At 36.7% G+C, this 17,143-nt stretch overlaps 2 non-coding genes across 2 annotated transcripts; one reads left to right on the forward strand and one right to left on the reverse strand.

Moving 5' to 3' along the window:
* Window positions 1-14,400: 14,400 nt before the first annotated feature.
* Window positions 14,401-14,476, reverse strand: TRNAG-GCC (transfer RNA glycine (anticodon GCC)). The gene has a single exon. It is a non-coding gene; the product is annotated as a tRNA-Gly (tRNA).
* A 1,367-nt stretch (window positions 14,477-15,843) lies between these two features.
* Window positions 15,844-15,919, forward strand: TRNAG-GCC (transfer RNA glycine (anticodon GCC)). The gene has a single exon. It is a non-coding gene; the product is annotated as a tRNA-Gly (tRNA).
* Window positions 15,920-17,143: the final 1,224 nt, after the last annotated feature.

Genomic DNA, 17,143 nt, shown 5'->3' on the forward strand with positions numbered 1-17,143 from the left:
TCCACTTTAAGACTATTTTCCTTTGAAAATATATTCATAATTAAATCAAATTCTTTCTGACTCTCATCTAAGAAATTTTAATTTTTTGAAGACAGTAATTATTTATTGTTCCACACAGTCTTATTTCAAGATGGTTCCAAAGTCTCAGGACTGCAAAAACAGTGTTATAAGAAAGTGCAATTGGGCCCTGGCCGTTTGGCTCAGTGGTGGAGTTCTCTTCCCCTCCTGCAACTATGGCTAAATTGGAGCAAGTTGGCCCCGGGCTGTGAGGATGGCTCCATGGCCTCCTCCTCAGGAGCTAAGAAGAGCTCAGTTGCTGAGCAATGGAGCAATGCCCCAGATGGGCAGAGAATTCCTCCTAGTGGGCTTGCAAGGTGGATCCTGGTCAAGGTGCATGCAGGAGTCTGTCTCTGCTTTCCTTCCTCTCACTGAATAAAAAAAAAAAAAGAAAAGAAAAGAAGAAAAGAGTGCAATTGAATTCTCATGTCTGAAAAAACTGTGACTGATAAATCAAGATAGATATCATTTTGAGCTCCTTCATATCACCAAAATATTCCCCCAAACATTCACTATTAGGAGGGAAAATGGTGAATTTGGTCAAAGAAATAATCAGAAAGAGAGCAGGAGAAAAATAAGGTAAGGCCAAGAAAAGAGCTGTTGGCATTGGCTTTGCCCTCCCTGTCCTCAACATACCATCTCTGTTTTAGTTGGAGGCCCTTGAGGCATCCCTATGATATTGATAGCTCTGGACCAAATAGAGAGGAAATGAGTCAAAGTTGTGTGATGTAATATATTGAAAAATAGCTTGTTTTTTCCCCAGGCCTAGCTGATTCTGAAAAATTACCATTGTAATTGGTGGTTTTATAGATAATATCAAATAATAGACTAAGACAGGCCACAGAGGCTCAACTTTATTGATCCCTCGAAACATCTAGATTAAGTTTAAAGCATGCTAGTGGAATTTGGGGACATTTGTAATGTCTCCAATGCCACTCCCTCTGTTGCACCTGTTCATTGGTGAAATAGAGGACTTCACTTAGAAAAACAAGCACCTTCCATGAGCACTCAATTTGGTTGTTTGAAAAAGTAATTGGAGAAAAACAAAGAGATTCTTGTTCAGTCTGAAATTTAAAAGAAACTCTTGCCAACTTTATGAATGATGAGAGTTCCACTTTCCATGTCGAAATTGCTGGCCCTATTGCTGATATCCATAAATTAAGCAGCTGGGTTTTTTTTCTTTTTGCAATTAAGCACACAGTACTCACAATGCACAATAGATCTCTTAGAAGTGTGTCTAATCTGTCTACTCCCATTAAAAAAATACTGGATACAGGATCATAAACAAAGAGTCAGTTACAGTACATCTGTACAAAGCTGGAGAATTGAGTTCCAAGAGGATTTACATTGGGAAAATCCCCAAAGCAATAAAAAGAGACAAGCACAAACGTGTCCACACTCCAAATAGTGAGGCAAAGCCTGCTTCCAAGCCAACATGCTGATTCAAAGGATTGGAAAGCTTGTGTTTAATAAAACATAATTCAAATAGCTGTGTTCATAATACCATGGGTTGCTTATAATTATTGTTTCAATGAGGAGGAGGGACTGCACAACATTATTTTCTAGTGCAATCTGCTTATTTTAAATTTCCACATTCTTGCTGTAATGGTATCATTATTTGAAGACTATTTCAACTAACTTTAGTGGAGTCTCAGATTACACCTTTAACCAAAGCTATGAGACTCTACCTTCTTTATTTATGATAATGATAACCCTTAATCACCATATTGCTCCTTTAAATTTCAGGGTAGCAAGCCCCATCAATATCTTTGTTCAGGCCTAACTACTTATTTAGACAAGAAGTTTACTGCAGTCAGAGTCATCCAGACTGGGAGTTACGGTACTCTCTGGTTCACCTTCACCTCAGCATGACAGAACAGGCAGGAACCTGGAGTGTTCACTGGGAGATGAGGCTTGGCTGTGCTTAGAAGTAACACCTGTGTTTATCTGTGCTAAGAGGTGCCAGCTACCCCTTTTGTCAAAAATAGCAGAGCTTTCACCAATATACTCATCATTTCTGAAGATGGCTTATGATACGTTTTGTTTTCCAAAGACTATTTCTTTCTCCAAGTTTCTATATTTAGTTAGATTTGAATAGAATTAATGGTGTTCAGGATCAGTTATTCTAGGGCTGAGTCTCTAAACCCAAGTGATAGAAGAATTTAAAAATGAGAGTCCTTTTAATTATTACAGAAAGAGGTTTCGTTTTTTCTTTATCCTCATTTTCTTTCTTTGTTTTCCCTCAAGGATCCACACGTTTGTTTTGGAGGCATAATGGCTCTTACCCATCGGAAGCAGACACATTGAAATGCTTCGCTAATGTGGTTGCAGTCCAGGATTTACTTTGGACCTTGAGCTCATTAGGGAAATATTTGACATCTCAACTCCAATTATTTAGTAGTCACCAAGCTGCAAAGGCCACAGTTAACTGCCTGCAATGGGTTATAATTGGAGAGGATCAGAGTAATGATAGCAGAGAACTGCATTTCTCTTAGTCTCCAAAGACAACAATACCTCAGGTCATGGTTCTTTTCCAAAGTATACTGAAGGGCTGGAAAACAATAGAAGTCCTTGCAGTTTCTGCAGTTTGGAAATATTATAAAGTCATCTCAGCAAAGTCTTATAAACCACATTTGTGTCTTCTTTCTTTTTCTTTTTTAACTTTGTGCATAAGGCATTCTTCTTATTTTTTCCCCCCTGAAAACATTCAGTTATTGAATAGCTATCCGCTTCTTCCTCTCTTTTGTTCTCTAGCTCTTCCTTGTCCACAATCCAGTCTTGAGTCTGCCAAGGTGTTTCATTGCCAAGGGCAGATATGTTTCCCAAGAATTTTGTTTATATAAAGAAACCATTTATTCTCTTATAATATTTCTTTAAAATAAGTTTTTTCTTCTAGTGTTCTGTAGTTGAACTGTTATTATTAATGTATCAGTTTTCTTTATCTTCCTGAAGGCTTTATTTTATCAATACCTTTTTTACATTTATGGAAGAATTATTATGGAAACCCATCAATGTTTCCATGGGTTTTGTGAAGAGGGTAATGCTTAATTGCAAATGATTAGTTTTTAATTATAAATGTTGATTAAAAAAATTTAAGAACCTTGTTCATGCTATATGATTCCAACTATATGACATTCTGGGAAAGGCAACACTATGGAGATAATAAAAAGCTCAGTGGCTGCCAGGGGTATAGGAGGAGGAGGAGAGATGAATGGACAGAGCACAGAAGATTTTTTTTTCATTTAAGTGAGAGGAGGAGAGATAGAGAAAAAGACCCCATGGGCCCAGACTGGGATCCACCCAGCAAACTCTGTTTGGGGCCCATGATTTGCCATCTAGAGCCCAAGCTTGCAACCAAGCTATTTTTAGCACCTGAGGTGGAAGCAACATGGAGCCATCCTCAGTGCCTGGGGCCAACATGCTCAGACCAACCGAGCCATAGTTGCAGGAGGTGAAGAAAGTGAAAAAAAGAAGGAGGAGGGGAAAGTGGGGAGAAGCAGATGGTCGGTTCTCCTGTGTGCCCTGACTGGGAATCGAACCTAGGACTTCCACATGCCAAGTTGACACTCTACTACTGAGCCAACTGGCCAGGGCCAGCATAGATTTTTGGAACAGTAAAAATACTCTGTATGATATTATAATGATAGATGCATGTGAATGTACATTTATCCAAACCTGCTAAATATACATCACCGAGTGGAAACCCTATGTAAAGTATAGACTTTAGGTGATTATGATATCAGTTCATTGCTATCATTGGGGAGCTGGCTGAAAAAGGAGAATAAAAAACCCTCATAGATACAGAAAACAGTGTGGGTATAAGAAGGAAAGGGAAATGGGCAAAGGTAGAAGAGGGTAAAGGGAAAATTAATGGTGATAGAAGTAGACACAGCTTGGGGAGGTGAATATACAATACAATATACAAATGATGTATTATAGAATTGTACATCTGAAACCTATATAATTTTATTACCTACTGTCAGCCCAATAAATTCAATAAAAAAGTGGATCTTTAAAAAAATAATATCCGTTCATTCTAGGTAAACTATGTACCATTCTGGTGAATGATGTTGATCGTGTGGGAGGTTTCATGTGTGAGGGCAGAGGATAACATGGGAATCTCTGTACTTTACCCTCAATTTTATTATCAACCTGAAACTGCTCTGAAAAAGTTCTCTTTAAATGAAAACTTATTTACTACTAACATTTTGTGGTATTTCTATGTTTTTTCTCCTAACATGCATGAATTTCCTTATGTTTAGTGCAATAGTTTAAGAATTTCCCCCTTTTTAATGGGGAGTATAATAAATTCATGTACCTATCACTCCACTTCAACAGTTCTCTCCCATCTGACCAATCTTCTCACATCTCCTCATTTTTTTTACCACTATTTACATAGTTGTTCCCCTATTGTTGAATATTAGATTATTTCTAGTTTTCCCATATTAGGACAAATTCTGTGGAAAACCAATTTTTACATATGTCCCTTTGCATTTAATTTTTTTCTTTGAGTTCAAAGGCTTTTATTTTCATACATTTGACTCATATTTTTGCTAAATTACCTTTCAAAACCTTTGACCAATTTTTGTTCTCAACCATAATTTTATTTTACATAATTAAAACGTTGCATGTTGAATATGTTTTTTTGTTTACATGATTTTTATTTTATTAAAAAACCCTGAAAAATTTTGAATCATTTTTTTACTTAAAATAAATTTTATTTACGTACATTGCATACAAGCTGCCCTTTAATTTTTTTTTTTTACCCAAAGTGAAACTGTTTTATTTATGAAATAAAAGACATCGACATTATCAGGGAATGCAATGTTACAGAAAAAACTGATAGCACACCACAAACAACTTTATGGAGGAGAAAAAGATATTATAACAAACAAATACTCTAAGAATGTCATTCTCATCATAGATTGTCCTGCTATGCACGGCCCATTTTTACCATCCATCAGATCAAGCTATATTAAGTTCTAACTCTTTCTGTAACATCACTTGATGCATAATTCTTTTGAAAGAAAAAGAAATCCATATCCAGAATATATTCTTTAATTATTTTAGAAATATTCTAAGTGTCGTCATTGTGTACTTTAGAGTATATGTCATTATCATCATGTTTTTAAACAAGTTCTTATTTTCTATCTTTTTTCCTACTGCCTTCACTTAAATATTCTTGAAATTTCACATTTTTAAAATTTTTATTTAGATAATTAAATTTAGCAGAGTGACATTGATTATGTTGTATAACCATATAACTATCACCCAAAGTCAAATCATTTTGTCACCATATATCGTATATTTGTCCCTCTTTTTTCCCTTCCCCCCATATCCTCTCCCACATTTCTCTTCCCCTGGTAACCACTTCACTTTTATCTATGTCCATGAGTCTCAGTTTTATATCTCACCTATGTATGAAATCATATAGTTCTAAGCTCTTTCTATTTCAATCCGTATAATGTTCTTAAGGGCTATATATGTTGTCATAAATGGCAATATATCATCATTTCTTATGGCTGAGTAGTATTCCATAGTGTATATATATGTACCACATCTTCTTTATCAAGTCATCTATTGAAGGGCTTTTTTGATGTTTCCATGTCTTGGCCACTGTGAACAATGCTGCGATGAACATGGGGCTGCATGTGTCTTTATTATTATTATTATTTTTTTAATTAAATTTAATGGAGTGACATTGATAAATCAGGATACAAATGTTGAGAGAAAACATCTCCAGATTATTTTGACATTTGATTGTGTTGTATACCCCTCCCCCAAAGTCAAATTGTCTTCTGTCACCTTCTATCTGGTTTTCTTTGTGCCCCTCCCCTCCCCCACCCCCTCTCTCCTTCCTCGCCCCCTCCCCCCTCCCCCCACTCCCCCACCCCTGTTGCCATCACATTATTGTTCATGTCTCTGAGTCTCATTTTTATGTCCCATCTATGTATGGATTCATATAGTTCTTAGTTTTTTCTGATTTACTTATTTCATGCCATATAATGTTATCAAGGTCCATCTATGTTATTGTAAATGATCACATGATATCATTTCTTATGGCTGAGTAGTATTCCATAGTATATATGTACCAAAGCTGTTTAATCCACTCGTCCTCTGACGGACACTTGGGCTGTTTCCAGATCTTCTTTATTGTGAACAATGCTGCCACAAACATGGGGGTGCATTTCTCCTTTTGGAGCTGTTCTATGGTGTTTTGGGGTATATTCCTAAAAGTGGGATAGCTGGGTCAAAAGGCAGTTCGATTTTCAGTTTTTTGAAGAATCTCCATACTGTTTTCCACAGTGGCTGCACCAGTCTGCATTCCCACCAGCAGTGCAGGAGGGTTCCCTTTTTCCCACATCCTCGCCAGCACTTATTCTGTGTTGTTTTGTTGATGAGCGCCATTCTGACTGGTGTGAGGTAATATCTCATTGTGGTTTTAATTTGCATTTCTCTAATGATTAGTGATGTTGAGCATTTTTTCATATGCCTATTGGCCATCTGTATGTCCTCTTTGGAGAAGTGTCTATTCATTTCTTTTTCCCATTTTTGGATTGGATTGTTTGTCTTCCTGGTGTTGAGATTTACAAGTTCTTTATAAATTTTGGTTATTAACCCCTTATCAGACGTATTGTCAAATATGTTCTCCCATTGTGTAGTTTGTCTTTTTATTCTGTTCTTATTGTCTTTAGCTGTGCAGAAGCTTTTTAGTTTGATATAGTCCCATTTGTTTATCCTGTCTTTTATTTCACTTCCCCGTGGAGATAAATCAGCAAATATATTGCTCCGAGAGATGTCCGAGAGCTCACTGCCTATGTTTTCTTCTAAGATGCTTATGGTTTCATGGCCTACATTTAAGTCTTTTATCCATTTTGAGTTTATTTTTGTGAGTGGTGTAAGCTGGTGATCTAGTTTCATTTTTTTTTGCAGGTAGCTGTCCAATTTTCCCAACACCATTTGTTAAAGAGGCTGTCTTTACTTCATTGTATTTCCTTACTTCCTTTGTCAAATATCAGTTGTCCATAGAGCTGTGGGTTTATTTCTGGGTTCTCTGTTCTGTCCCATTGATGTATATGCCTGTTCTTATACCAGTACCAGGCTGTTTTGAGTACAATGGTCTTGTAGTATAACTTGATATCAGGAAGATATCTCCCACTTTATTATTCTTTTTTAAGATTGCTGAGGCTATTCATGTTCTTTTTTGGTTCCATATAAATTTTTGGAATATGTGATCTGTATCTCTGAAGTATGTCATTGGTATTTTAATTGGCATTGCATTGAATTTATAGATTGCTTCTGGTAATATAGACATTTTAATAATGTTTATTCTTCCTAACCATGAGCACGGTATATGCTTCCACTTGTTTGTATCTTCCTTGATTTCTTTTATCAATGCTTTGTAATTTTCCAAGTACAAGTCTTTAGTCTCCTTGGTTAAATTTATTCCTAGGTACTTTATTTTTTTGGTTGTAATAGTGAAGAGGATTTTTTCCTTAATTTCTATTTCTGATTGTTCATTGTTGGCATATAAAAATGCCTCTGATTTCTGAGTATTGATTTTATATCCTGCCACTTTGCTGAATTCATTTATCAGGTCCAGTAGTTTTTTGACTGAGACTTTAGGGTTTTCTATATACAATATCATATCATCTGCAAATAATGATAGTTTTACTTCTTCTTTTCCAACTTGAATACCTTTTATTTCTTCTTCTTGTCGGATTGCTATGGCTAGGACTTCCAGAACTATGTTAAATAAGAGTGGTGAAAGGGGGCACCCCTGCCTTGTTCCTGATCTTAAGGGTATTGCTTTTAATTTTTGCCCATTGAATATGATGTTGGCTGTGGGTTTGTCATAGATGGCTTTTATCATGTTGAGGTATGTTCCCTTTATTTCCACTTTGCTGAGAGTTTTGATCATGAATGGGTGCTGGATTTTATCAAATGCTTTTTCTGCATCTATTGAAATTATCATATGGTTTTTCTCCTTCTTTTTGTTTATGTGATGAATCACATTGATTGATTTATGAATATTGTACCAGCCTTGCCTCCCCAGAATAAATCTCACTTGATCATGGTGTATGATTTTTTCCATATATTGTTGGATCCGGTTTGCTAATATTTTGTTGAGGATTTTAGCATCTATATTCATCAGAGATATTGGCCTATAATTTTCTTTCTTTGTGTTGTCTTTGCCTGGTTTTGGAATCAGAATTATGCTCGCCTCATAAAAGGAGCTTGGAAGTCTTCCTTCCTCTTGAATTTTTTGAAGTAGTTTGAGAAGGATAGGAGTTAGTTCTTCTTTGAATATTTGGTAGAATTCAGTTGTGAAGCCATCAGGCCCTGGACTTTTCTTTGTTGGGAGTTTTTTGATAACTGTTTCAATCTCATTTGGTATAATCAGTCTGTTTAGGTTTTCTGACTCTTCCAGATTGATTTTTGAAGATTGTATGTTTCAAGGAATTTGTCCATTTTATCTAGGTTGTCTAATTTTTTGGCATACAGTTCTTCATAGTATTTTCTTACAATATTTTATATTTCTGTTGTGTCAGTTGTTATTTCTCTACTCTCATTTCTAATTTTATTTATTTGAGTCCTCTCTCTCTTTTTCTTGGTGAGTCTAGTTAAAGGTTTATTAATTTTGTTTACCTTTTCAAAGAACCAGCTCCTAGTTTCATTGATCCTCTGTATTGTTTCTTTAGCCTCTATGTCATTTATTTCTGCTCTGATCTTTATTATTTCCTTCCTTCTACTACATTTGGGCTTTACTTGCTGTTCTTTTTCTAGTTCTTTTAGATGCAGTTTTAAGTTGTTTATTTGAGCTTTTTCTAGCTTCTTAAAATGTGCCTGTAGTGCTATGAACTTCCTTCTCAGTACTGCTTTTGCTGTGTCCCATAAATTTTGAGTTGTTGTATGGTCATTGTCATTTGTTTCTGGAAATTTTTTTATTTCTTCTTTGATCTCATTCTTAATCCATTCATTATTTAACAACCTGCTATTTAGTTTCCATGTGTTTGAGAATTTTTGAGTTTTTCTGTTGTGGTTCATTTCTAGTTTCATGCCATTGTGATCGGAGAAAGTGCTTGATATGATTTCAATCTTCTTAAACATGTTGAGACCACTTTTGTGCCCTAACATGTGGTCTATCCTAGAGAATGTACCATAAGCACTTGAAAAGAATGTATATTCTGCTGCTTTAGGGTGAAAGGTTCTGAAGATATCTATTAAATCGAGTTGATCTAGTGTGTCCAATAAGTCTGCTGTTTCTTTGTTAATTTTCTTTCTTGAGGATCTATCTAGTGATGTTAGTGGGGTATTGAAATCCCCTACTATTATAGTATTGCTGTTGATCTCGCCCTTTAAATCCATCAAAGTCTGCTTCATATATTTAGGTGCTCATATATTAGGTGCATAGATATTTATAATAGTTATATCTTCCTTTTGGATTACTCCCTTTATCATTATGTAGTGGCCTTCTTTATCTCTTACTATATCCTTTGTTTTAAAGTCCAATTTCTCTGATATAAGTATTGCTACCCCAGCTTTTTTTTCATTTGCATTTGCATGAAATGGTTTTTTCCTTTTACCTTCAATCTATGTGTATCTTTTGTTCTAAGGTGTGTCTCTTATAGACAGCATATGTACGGGTCCTGTTTTCTTATCCACGCAGCTACCTATGTCTTTTGATTGGATCATTTAATCCATTTACATTTATGGTTATTATTGATATGTAGTTGTTTATTGCCATTTTATTCTTTAAAGCTGTATTCCTTTTTTGCTATATTCTTTTCCCACTTTGATCTGTTTACAACAGGCCTCTTAACATTTCCTGCAGCATTGATTTGGTTGTAATTAATTCCTTGAGTTGTTTTTTGTCTGGGAAGCTTTTTATTTCTCCTTTGATTTTAAACGATAGCCTTGCTGGATAAAGTATTCTTGGTTGTAGGTTCTTGTTCTGCATTACTTTGAATATCTCTTGCCATTCCCTTCTGGCCTCAAGTGTTCCTGTTGAGAAGTTGGATGTCATCCTTATGGGAGTTCCTTTGTAGGTGATAGCTTTTTTTTCTCTTGCAGCTTTTAATATTTTCTCTTTATCGCTTAACTTTGGTATTTTAATTATGATGTGTCTTGTTGTAGGTTTCTTTGGGTTTCTCTTTAATGGAGTCCTCTGTGCTTCTTGAACTTGTGAGAGTTTCTTCTGCATTAATTAATGAAATTTTCAGCTATGATATGATTGAACAAAGTCTCTATCCTTTGTTCTTTTTCTTCTTCTTCAGGAACCCCTATGATGCGGATGTTATTTCTCTTCATGTTGTCACAGAGCTCTCTAAGAGTTTCCTCAGACTTTTTGAGTCTCTTTTCTTTTTTCTTCTCTGCTTTCATGCCTTCATTCCAGTTGTCCTCCAACTCACTGATTCGATCTTCAGCTCTATCTATCCTGTTTTTAATTTCTTCCATTGTGGTCTTTATTTCTGATATTGTATTTGTCATCTCCAACTGATTCTTTTTTATACTTGCTATTTCTTTATTTAGGTGTTCATAATGACCATCCATTGTTGTTCTAAGATCCCTAAGCATCCTTACAATTATTATTTTGAACTCTGCAGCTGGAAGTTTGATTATTTCCATATCACTCAGTTCATCTCCTGAAGGATTCTCTTGTGGTTTCTTTTTTATTGCACATTTTTGTCTTCTCATTGTCGGTGTTTTGTTTGTAGAGTTGGTTGAGTCTAGGCTTGGTGTTGTCTGCCTCCAGTTTTCAGTTGTGTTATTTCTAGGTCTTCTTGGGTTGTATCAGCTATTATTTGTAATCCACTTTCAGATTTGGGCAGCTTTGAAGTCTTGATTTGTTTATTTTCTTAACAGGTGATAGTCTTGTTACTGATCTCAGCAGGGGTCTTCCTTGAAACTGTATCCAGGAATGCAATGGGTGTAACCTGAGACTCTGAAAGCCTCTTCCACCAACTAATCTCTCTGGGGGCAGGGTGTTTTCTCAGCTTCAGTAGGGGGAGGTATATCTCATATCTCCATGGAGACCTGAGTTACTGCCCCTCCTCCCCACTTCTTGTTTTCAGCTGTGTCTTGTTGTGCTTATTGGAGCTGGATAGATGTTTGGAGATTTCTGATCTGGAAGAAATTCAGTACTGTTTTGTGGGGAAGAATCAGTCCCTCCCCCAGCTATGGCCACCTCCAGCATGGATGAGTCAGCTTTTTTAGGTCATCTCCTGCATTCCTTAGCCCCCCACTATCTATCCCCTCCTCTCTCCTTTCCACTTGGGAGATAAGCTGGTCTTTTCAACACACCTCACTCCCTGGTCACCAGGCAAGTGGCTGTGAGCAGTATTTTCTGCTCTTTTCCCTGGAGTGAGATCCCTTCTGGGCTCTCAGCCTCACCCCCCCCCCTCCATTCCTGTAAGCAAGGGAGATTCAGGCACTCCCTACCAGGTTTGTTGTGGCTTCTTCTTTGCTTCTTGGTTTTTGAGAGCTGTTCTGGTAATCCAGAGTTGGTTTTTCACATTGATTTTTCCTAAATTTATTTGTATTCCAGTTTGGTGGTGAGAGCTGGGTGTCTGTGCATCCGCCTACTCCGCTGCCATCTTCTGAAACCTTCTGAACCATTTTTATTATAGTTGTGCTTCTTCATTTGTGAGCTGTCCTTTGCCTTGATTCATTCATTTATTGATTTTTCAATATTTTTCAAGTTATTTTTATATGAGATCTCTAGATAATAAGAATATTAACTATTTGATAGGAGTAATGAAGGGAAAAACTTTTATACTTTTTTGAAGTGAAAAGCTAATGTTAAGACATTTTAAGTTGGTAGATACTTGACTTGCTATGGTTTGAGTAGAACTGGATGAACATCGTGAATATTTCATGGCATCAACCATGTTCTTCGAGGGAATATCCTCTAGGATCATCACTAAATCTGTTATATTTTGAGACTGGAATGCAGAGATATGCGACTATCTGGACATAGATATAGAAAACTGTGAAACTATTGAAAAATTTAACCCTCACTCTTGGAATTGTTATTAAAATGCATTATAAAACAATGCATATCCCAAGTAACTATTTTTTAGTTTTTCATACTCTATTTAAGTATAGGTTGGACCAGGAGGAGTTTTCCTAAGAAAGTCTGTGATGGGTAGTTTGTGATTCCAAGAACTGTTTTAGTGTGAGCTATGCTATTATGCCTGGCACCAGTCTGGGACTTGCCTTTGATATTTAGGTGACTGTTTACCCACAAATATGCAATTATTGTTTATAAATGAAAAATGTAGCCTTAGATGCCACTCCTGCTACGTTTTCTTCTGACAGAAAGAAAAGTAACAGAATAGAAGTTGGAAGAAGAAAAGGTGACAGAAAATGTGCTCTGAAGAGCCACATATGGTTAGCATCATGAGAGAGAGCCCTGACAATCTGAAATGTCTAATGTCATTATTGGGAGGCACAGCTCTGCTGGGGACATGCTGTTCTATAAGCTTTAGAATGTAAAAATGTCTGTCTAATTACAATGCTATGCACATTAATGTATTCAATGGCCATTTCCTTCAGCCTGAGGAAAACCTGGCAGAAAAAATTTAAATGTGTATTTTAGTAATAACAAACTTATGAATGCTTTTCCTTCTCCATCCTTTAGTATCAGACTTATCTGCTTTTGTTCTGGGTGATGTAGTTCTTCAAGGACCTGCTAGATGATTACAGTTAGCTAAACAGGATTGTAGAATGATATTAGTGGCTCATAATAACTTAATGTGATACACCTCCAGCCTCACCCAATAACAGAGTAGTTTTAACAGGAGTCTTTGATGCCTCAACTCAAGAATATGACTCATGGTAGAAATTTAAGGAACTGTGAAATTCTGATGACAAGTGTGGTGAGGATAGCAGTGTTCTCAGAATTTTGATGGAGGATTTATTTCAGTCTTTCACGATTTTTTTTTACAAAGAAGGGTGCCTACTTTATCTACTGAGCACTGATTTGTTTAATATATACATATTTATATATTTAAACTTTATTAGAATTACATATATATGTAAATTATGTAGGACTTAGTCTAAAAATATCTGTAAAAATTAATTTCAACTTGCTTTTACTCTAGTACATAAAATTTTTAAAAGATGCTGTTATTAATATACATTAAGATAGAAAAATTTTTATTCTCACTTCAGTTCTAAGGCTGATTCTCTGTATCTATGAAAAGTAGATTTTTATTAAAGTGGAAAAGAATTAGTTATTCTGCTAATACCTGACAATGTAATCTAGGCATGTTCCTTAACTTCTCAGAACTTCAGTTGCTTATCTGCAAAAAAAGGATCAATAGTTCCTATCACAGAAGATTGTTTTGAAAATTAATCAAGATAGTTTATGCTATTACACTACATACATTTTAATTGAGTGCTGCTGACAAGAATATTGGTTAGAACTGCAATATGAGAATTGCAGTTTAAAAAGCAAAAGAATTTGAAAATTCTGACACATTGAATGCTTTTTACTATTTGTTTGCTAGAAATCCTTTTATTAAAGATGATAAAAATATACAACTAGATTTGTTAAATATACTTTGTTGATAACCACTAAAGGGTGCCTTTACTTAGTTCAATGGATTGAAGGCATAGTTTTTTAGGGGGTTGTATTTCTTTTGCTGTGTTCATTGGAAGGCTGTAAGTTTCTTTTAGTATCTGTCTGTTAGAAGAACAGACTTGCTAACAGATTCTTGGGCAGCTGTGAAGATGAAAGCTGTCAGTAACTTCTCATTAAGTTCTAACCTTCAGTCTAACATGGAGAATGTGTTAGTCTCTGTGATGGATGAATGGATGATCCCTCCCAAATGCTGCATTTGAAATGGCTTCCTATTGTGAATGGTTAATCTTACTGAGGTCTAATGAAGACTTTCTCAGAAATCACATAATATTATAGTTTTTATACTATTATGAAAGGAGGTACTTTTTTAAGGCAGTATTTGTTCATTTGGCAAAAACAATTTAAAAAAGTCACATGAATTTAGAGGAGGGTTTTCTACTAGAAGAGTTAATCCATTTTTTTTTTTTTTTGGTATTTTTCTGAAGTTGGAAACAGGGAGGCAGTCAGACAGACTCCCGCATGCACCCGACTGGGGTCCACCCAACATGCCCAACAGGGGGCGATGCCCTGCCCATCCGGGGTGCTGCTCTGTTGCAACCAGAGCCATTCTAGTGCCTGAGGCAGAGGCCATAGAGCCATCCTCAGTGCCTGGGCCAACCTTGCTCCAAGGGAGCCTTAGCTGCAGGAGGGGAAGAGAGAGACAGAGAGGAAGGAGAGGGGGAGGGATGGAGAAGCAGATGGGTGCCTCTCCTGTGTGCCCTGGCCGGGAATCGAACCCAGGACTCCTGCACGGCAGGCCAACGCTCTACCACTGAGCCAACTGGCCAGGGCCTAAGAGTTAATCCATTTTGGGAGCAAATTATTTCATTATCAACACTTGAAATAATGCTTAAATAAGAAAAATTGAATATTCTACTTTACTTGATCATTTTGTGTGAGTCTTCCTTGATTGTTTTTGGTTAACTGACATTAAAACAACTTCTGCAAAGATTTTAACCTTTCAGGTAGATAGATTAGCATTAATTGGATATTTCTCCCAAAGGATTGTGGAGTTTTTCTGTCATGATTATGGTTTAATGAGTGTGAAGCCTTTCAGATACTACATGAGTTGCTGTGGTCAGATTCTTTTCACTAGGATCCTTGTCATTGAGTGAAATCATCATCACTCAGGTCCTTTAGAACTTGATGGGTAGAAGGGCCAAGGGTAGCTTCATAGCGAATGTCCTCAATAGGTGGACTTTTAGTAGCCATCTAGAGATCAGATATTTATCTGTAGCATGTGGTGGAATTCAGTTTTTGCTAGATAATATTTGTTCACAGTAGTTGGATGAAAAGATATAATTTACTAGAAATGATCCTGCAACTCTGGAGACTTCTTAATGGGTGGAGAAATATAATGGTTAAAAACTAAGGGTGTGGAGTAATCAGATTGTGGAGCAAATCTTACCTCCATTGCTGAGTCACTAAGTGGCCTTTGGCTAATGGCATCTCTCTTTTCATGTTTACAAAAAAATAATAAAAAAATAATTAATACCTCTGAGTGGTTTTAGAATTAAATAAATTCACATGGTTAAAGTACCTTGTAGAATTCTAGACTATAATAACATGCAATAAACCAAAGTTTCTTTATGTATATATTTTCCTTTGTAAACTTTTTTTTTCCATTTAATAATACTCTTCCCTTTCCCCTTTATTATGGAATGTGAGAAAGAATACCATTTGGGTTATAATAGAGAATATTTCTCAGATTTTCCTCCCACAGAGAACAAAGAATTTTACAAAAGGACCTTTATTCTTTGGCTATTATTATCCTCGGTGTCTGACTGACATGGAACAATTGCATGGCCACATTTGAATGCCCCCCTATTTTCTACAGCAACAGTCAAGGTCAGAGTGATACTGTTGGCCATCAAAAAGTATAATCTGTTGGATCTTGAAAGGCTTTAGCTAGAATTTCTTCCCGTTCTCATATACATCATCCTAAAGGCCAGTCTCAAAGCTTTTTATTTTCTCTTCAGACTTTTATCTTTGGTCCTACATACTGTTAGGTGCCTTGTCTTGAACTGTTTGAGGTTCATTGTTTACTTTCTTCTTCTTTGGAATGTATTTCTAGTGGGTTATCCTTAATGACCTTTTGTTTAACTTCTCAGAGTCCTTCAGTTTCTAAGACAATGATGAATTAAAAGTTAATGCTTCAGGCCCTGGCTGGTTGGCTCAGTGGTAGAGCGTCGGCCTGCCGTGCAGGAGTCCTGGGTTCGATTCCCGGCCAGGGCACACAGGAGAAACGTCCATCTGCTTTTCCACCCCTCCCTATCTCCTTCCTCTCTGTCTCTCTCTTTCCCTCCCGCAGCCAGGGCTCCATTGGAGCAAAGGTGGCCCCGGCGCTGGGGATGGCTCCATGGCCTCTGCCTCAGGTGCTAGAATGGCTCTGGTCACAGCAGAGTGATGCCCCAGAGGGGCAGAGCATCACCCCCTGGTGGGCAGAGCATCGCCCCCTGGTGGGTGTGCCGGGTGGATCCTGGTCGGGCACATGTGGGAGTCTGTCTGACTGTCTCCCCATTTCCAGCTTCGGAAAAAAAAAAAAAGTTAATGCTTCATACTTTGGTCCTTGCTGTAATTCCATTTGTTTATGAGATGGCTTCAACCAGGAGTGCCGGAGCTTTCCCATATCTGCCTCTGGACCTGCCACAACACTTCAAATGTCACTCAGACTTCACAAAGAATTCTAAATAAGCCAGCATAATGATTTCCCCAATGTTAAAGAGTTTGAAATACAAGGCTTTAGCCCCTAAAAAGTTGTGCAGTGGAATCATAAGCCAATGGTAAATGCTGAACTTTCATGGCATGATGATGCCATTTGACTACTAAGACTATTTCTAGTTTACCTGCACACCTCCTCATTTTATTTTAGTTTAATAAAACTTCCTTATCTTTTTTTTTTCTTATGAAGGACTAAATGTTTCTTCTTAAATTTTAAAGACTTATTTCCAGGTATGTATGACACTAAAGAATGACCAATTTAAAATAAAGTTGTAAAAAACAATGATTTTTTTTTCCCTCCTGGAAATCCGTGTTAAAGAGACATCTATGCTCAGTATCATATAATAGCACTTTAGGTAGAAGCATACCTTGGAGATACTGTGGGTTTGATTCTAGGTCACCACAGTAGGGTAAGTGGTAATCTTTTTGCTGGTGGAGGGTCTTGCCTTCACTTTGTAAGCAATGCACAATGTGTGAAGCACAATAAAGCAAAGCTGGATAAAAAAAGCGGTATATGTGTACAGTCAGAGCAGAAAGAGTATAGCTCAACCTTAAATTATTTATTTATATTTAAATTTATAATTTTTCCCTTCATTTTCCAAGTAATAGATGGGGAGATAGAGAAACAGACTCCTGCACGCACCCCAACTGGGAACCACCCGGCAACCCCCTGTCTTGGGCCGATGCTCTGCCCATCTGGAGCTGTGCTCTCAATGGAGCTATTTTTAGTGCCTGAGG

The sequence above is a fragment of the Saccopteryx leptura genome, chromosome 3 (genome assembly GCF_036850995.1).
Source record: "Saccopteryx leptura isolate mSacLep1 chromosome 3, mSacLep1_pri_phased_curated, whole genome shotgun sequence".
Classification (NCBI taxonomy): Eukaryota; Metazoa; Chordata; class Mammalia; order Chiroptera; family Emballonuridae; genus Saccopteryx; species Saccopteryx leptura.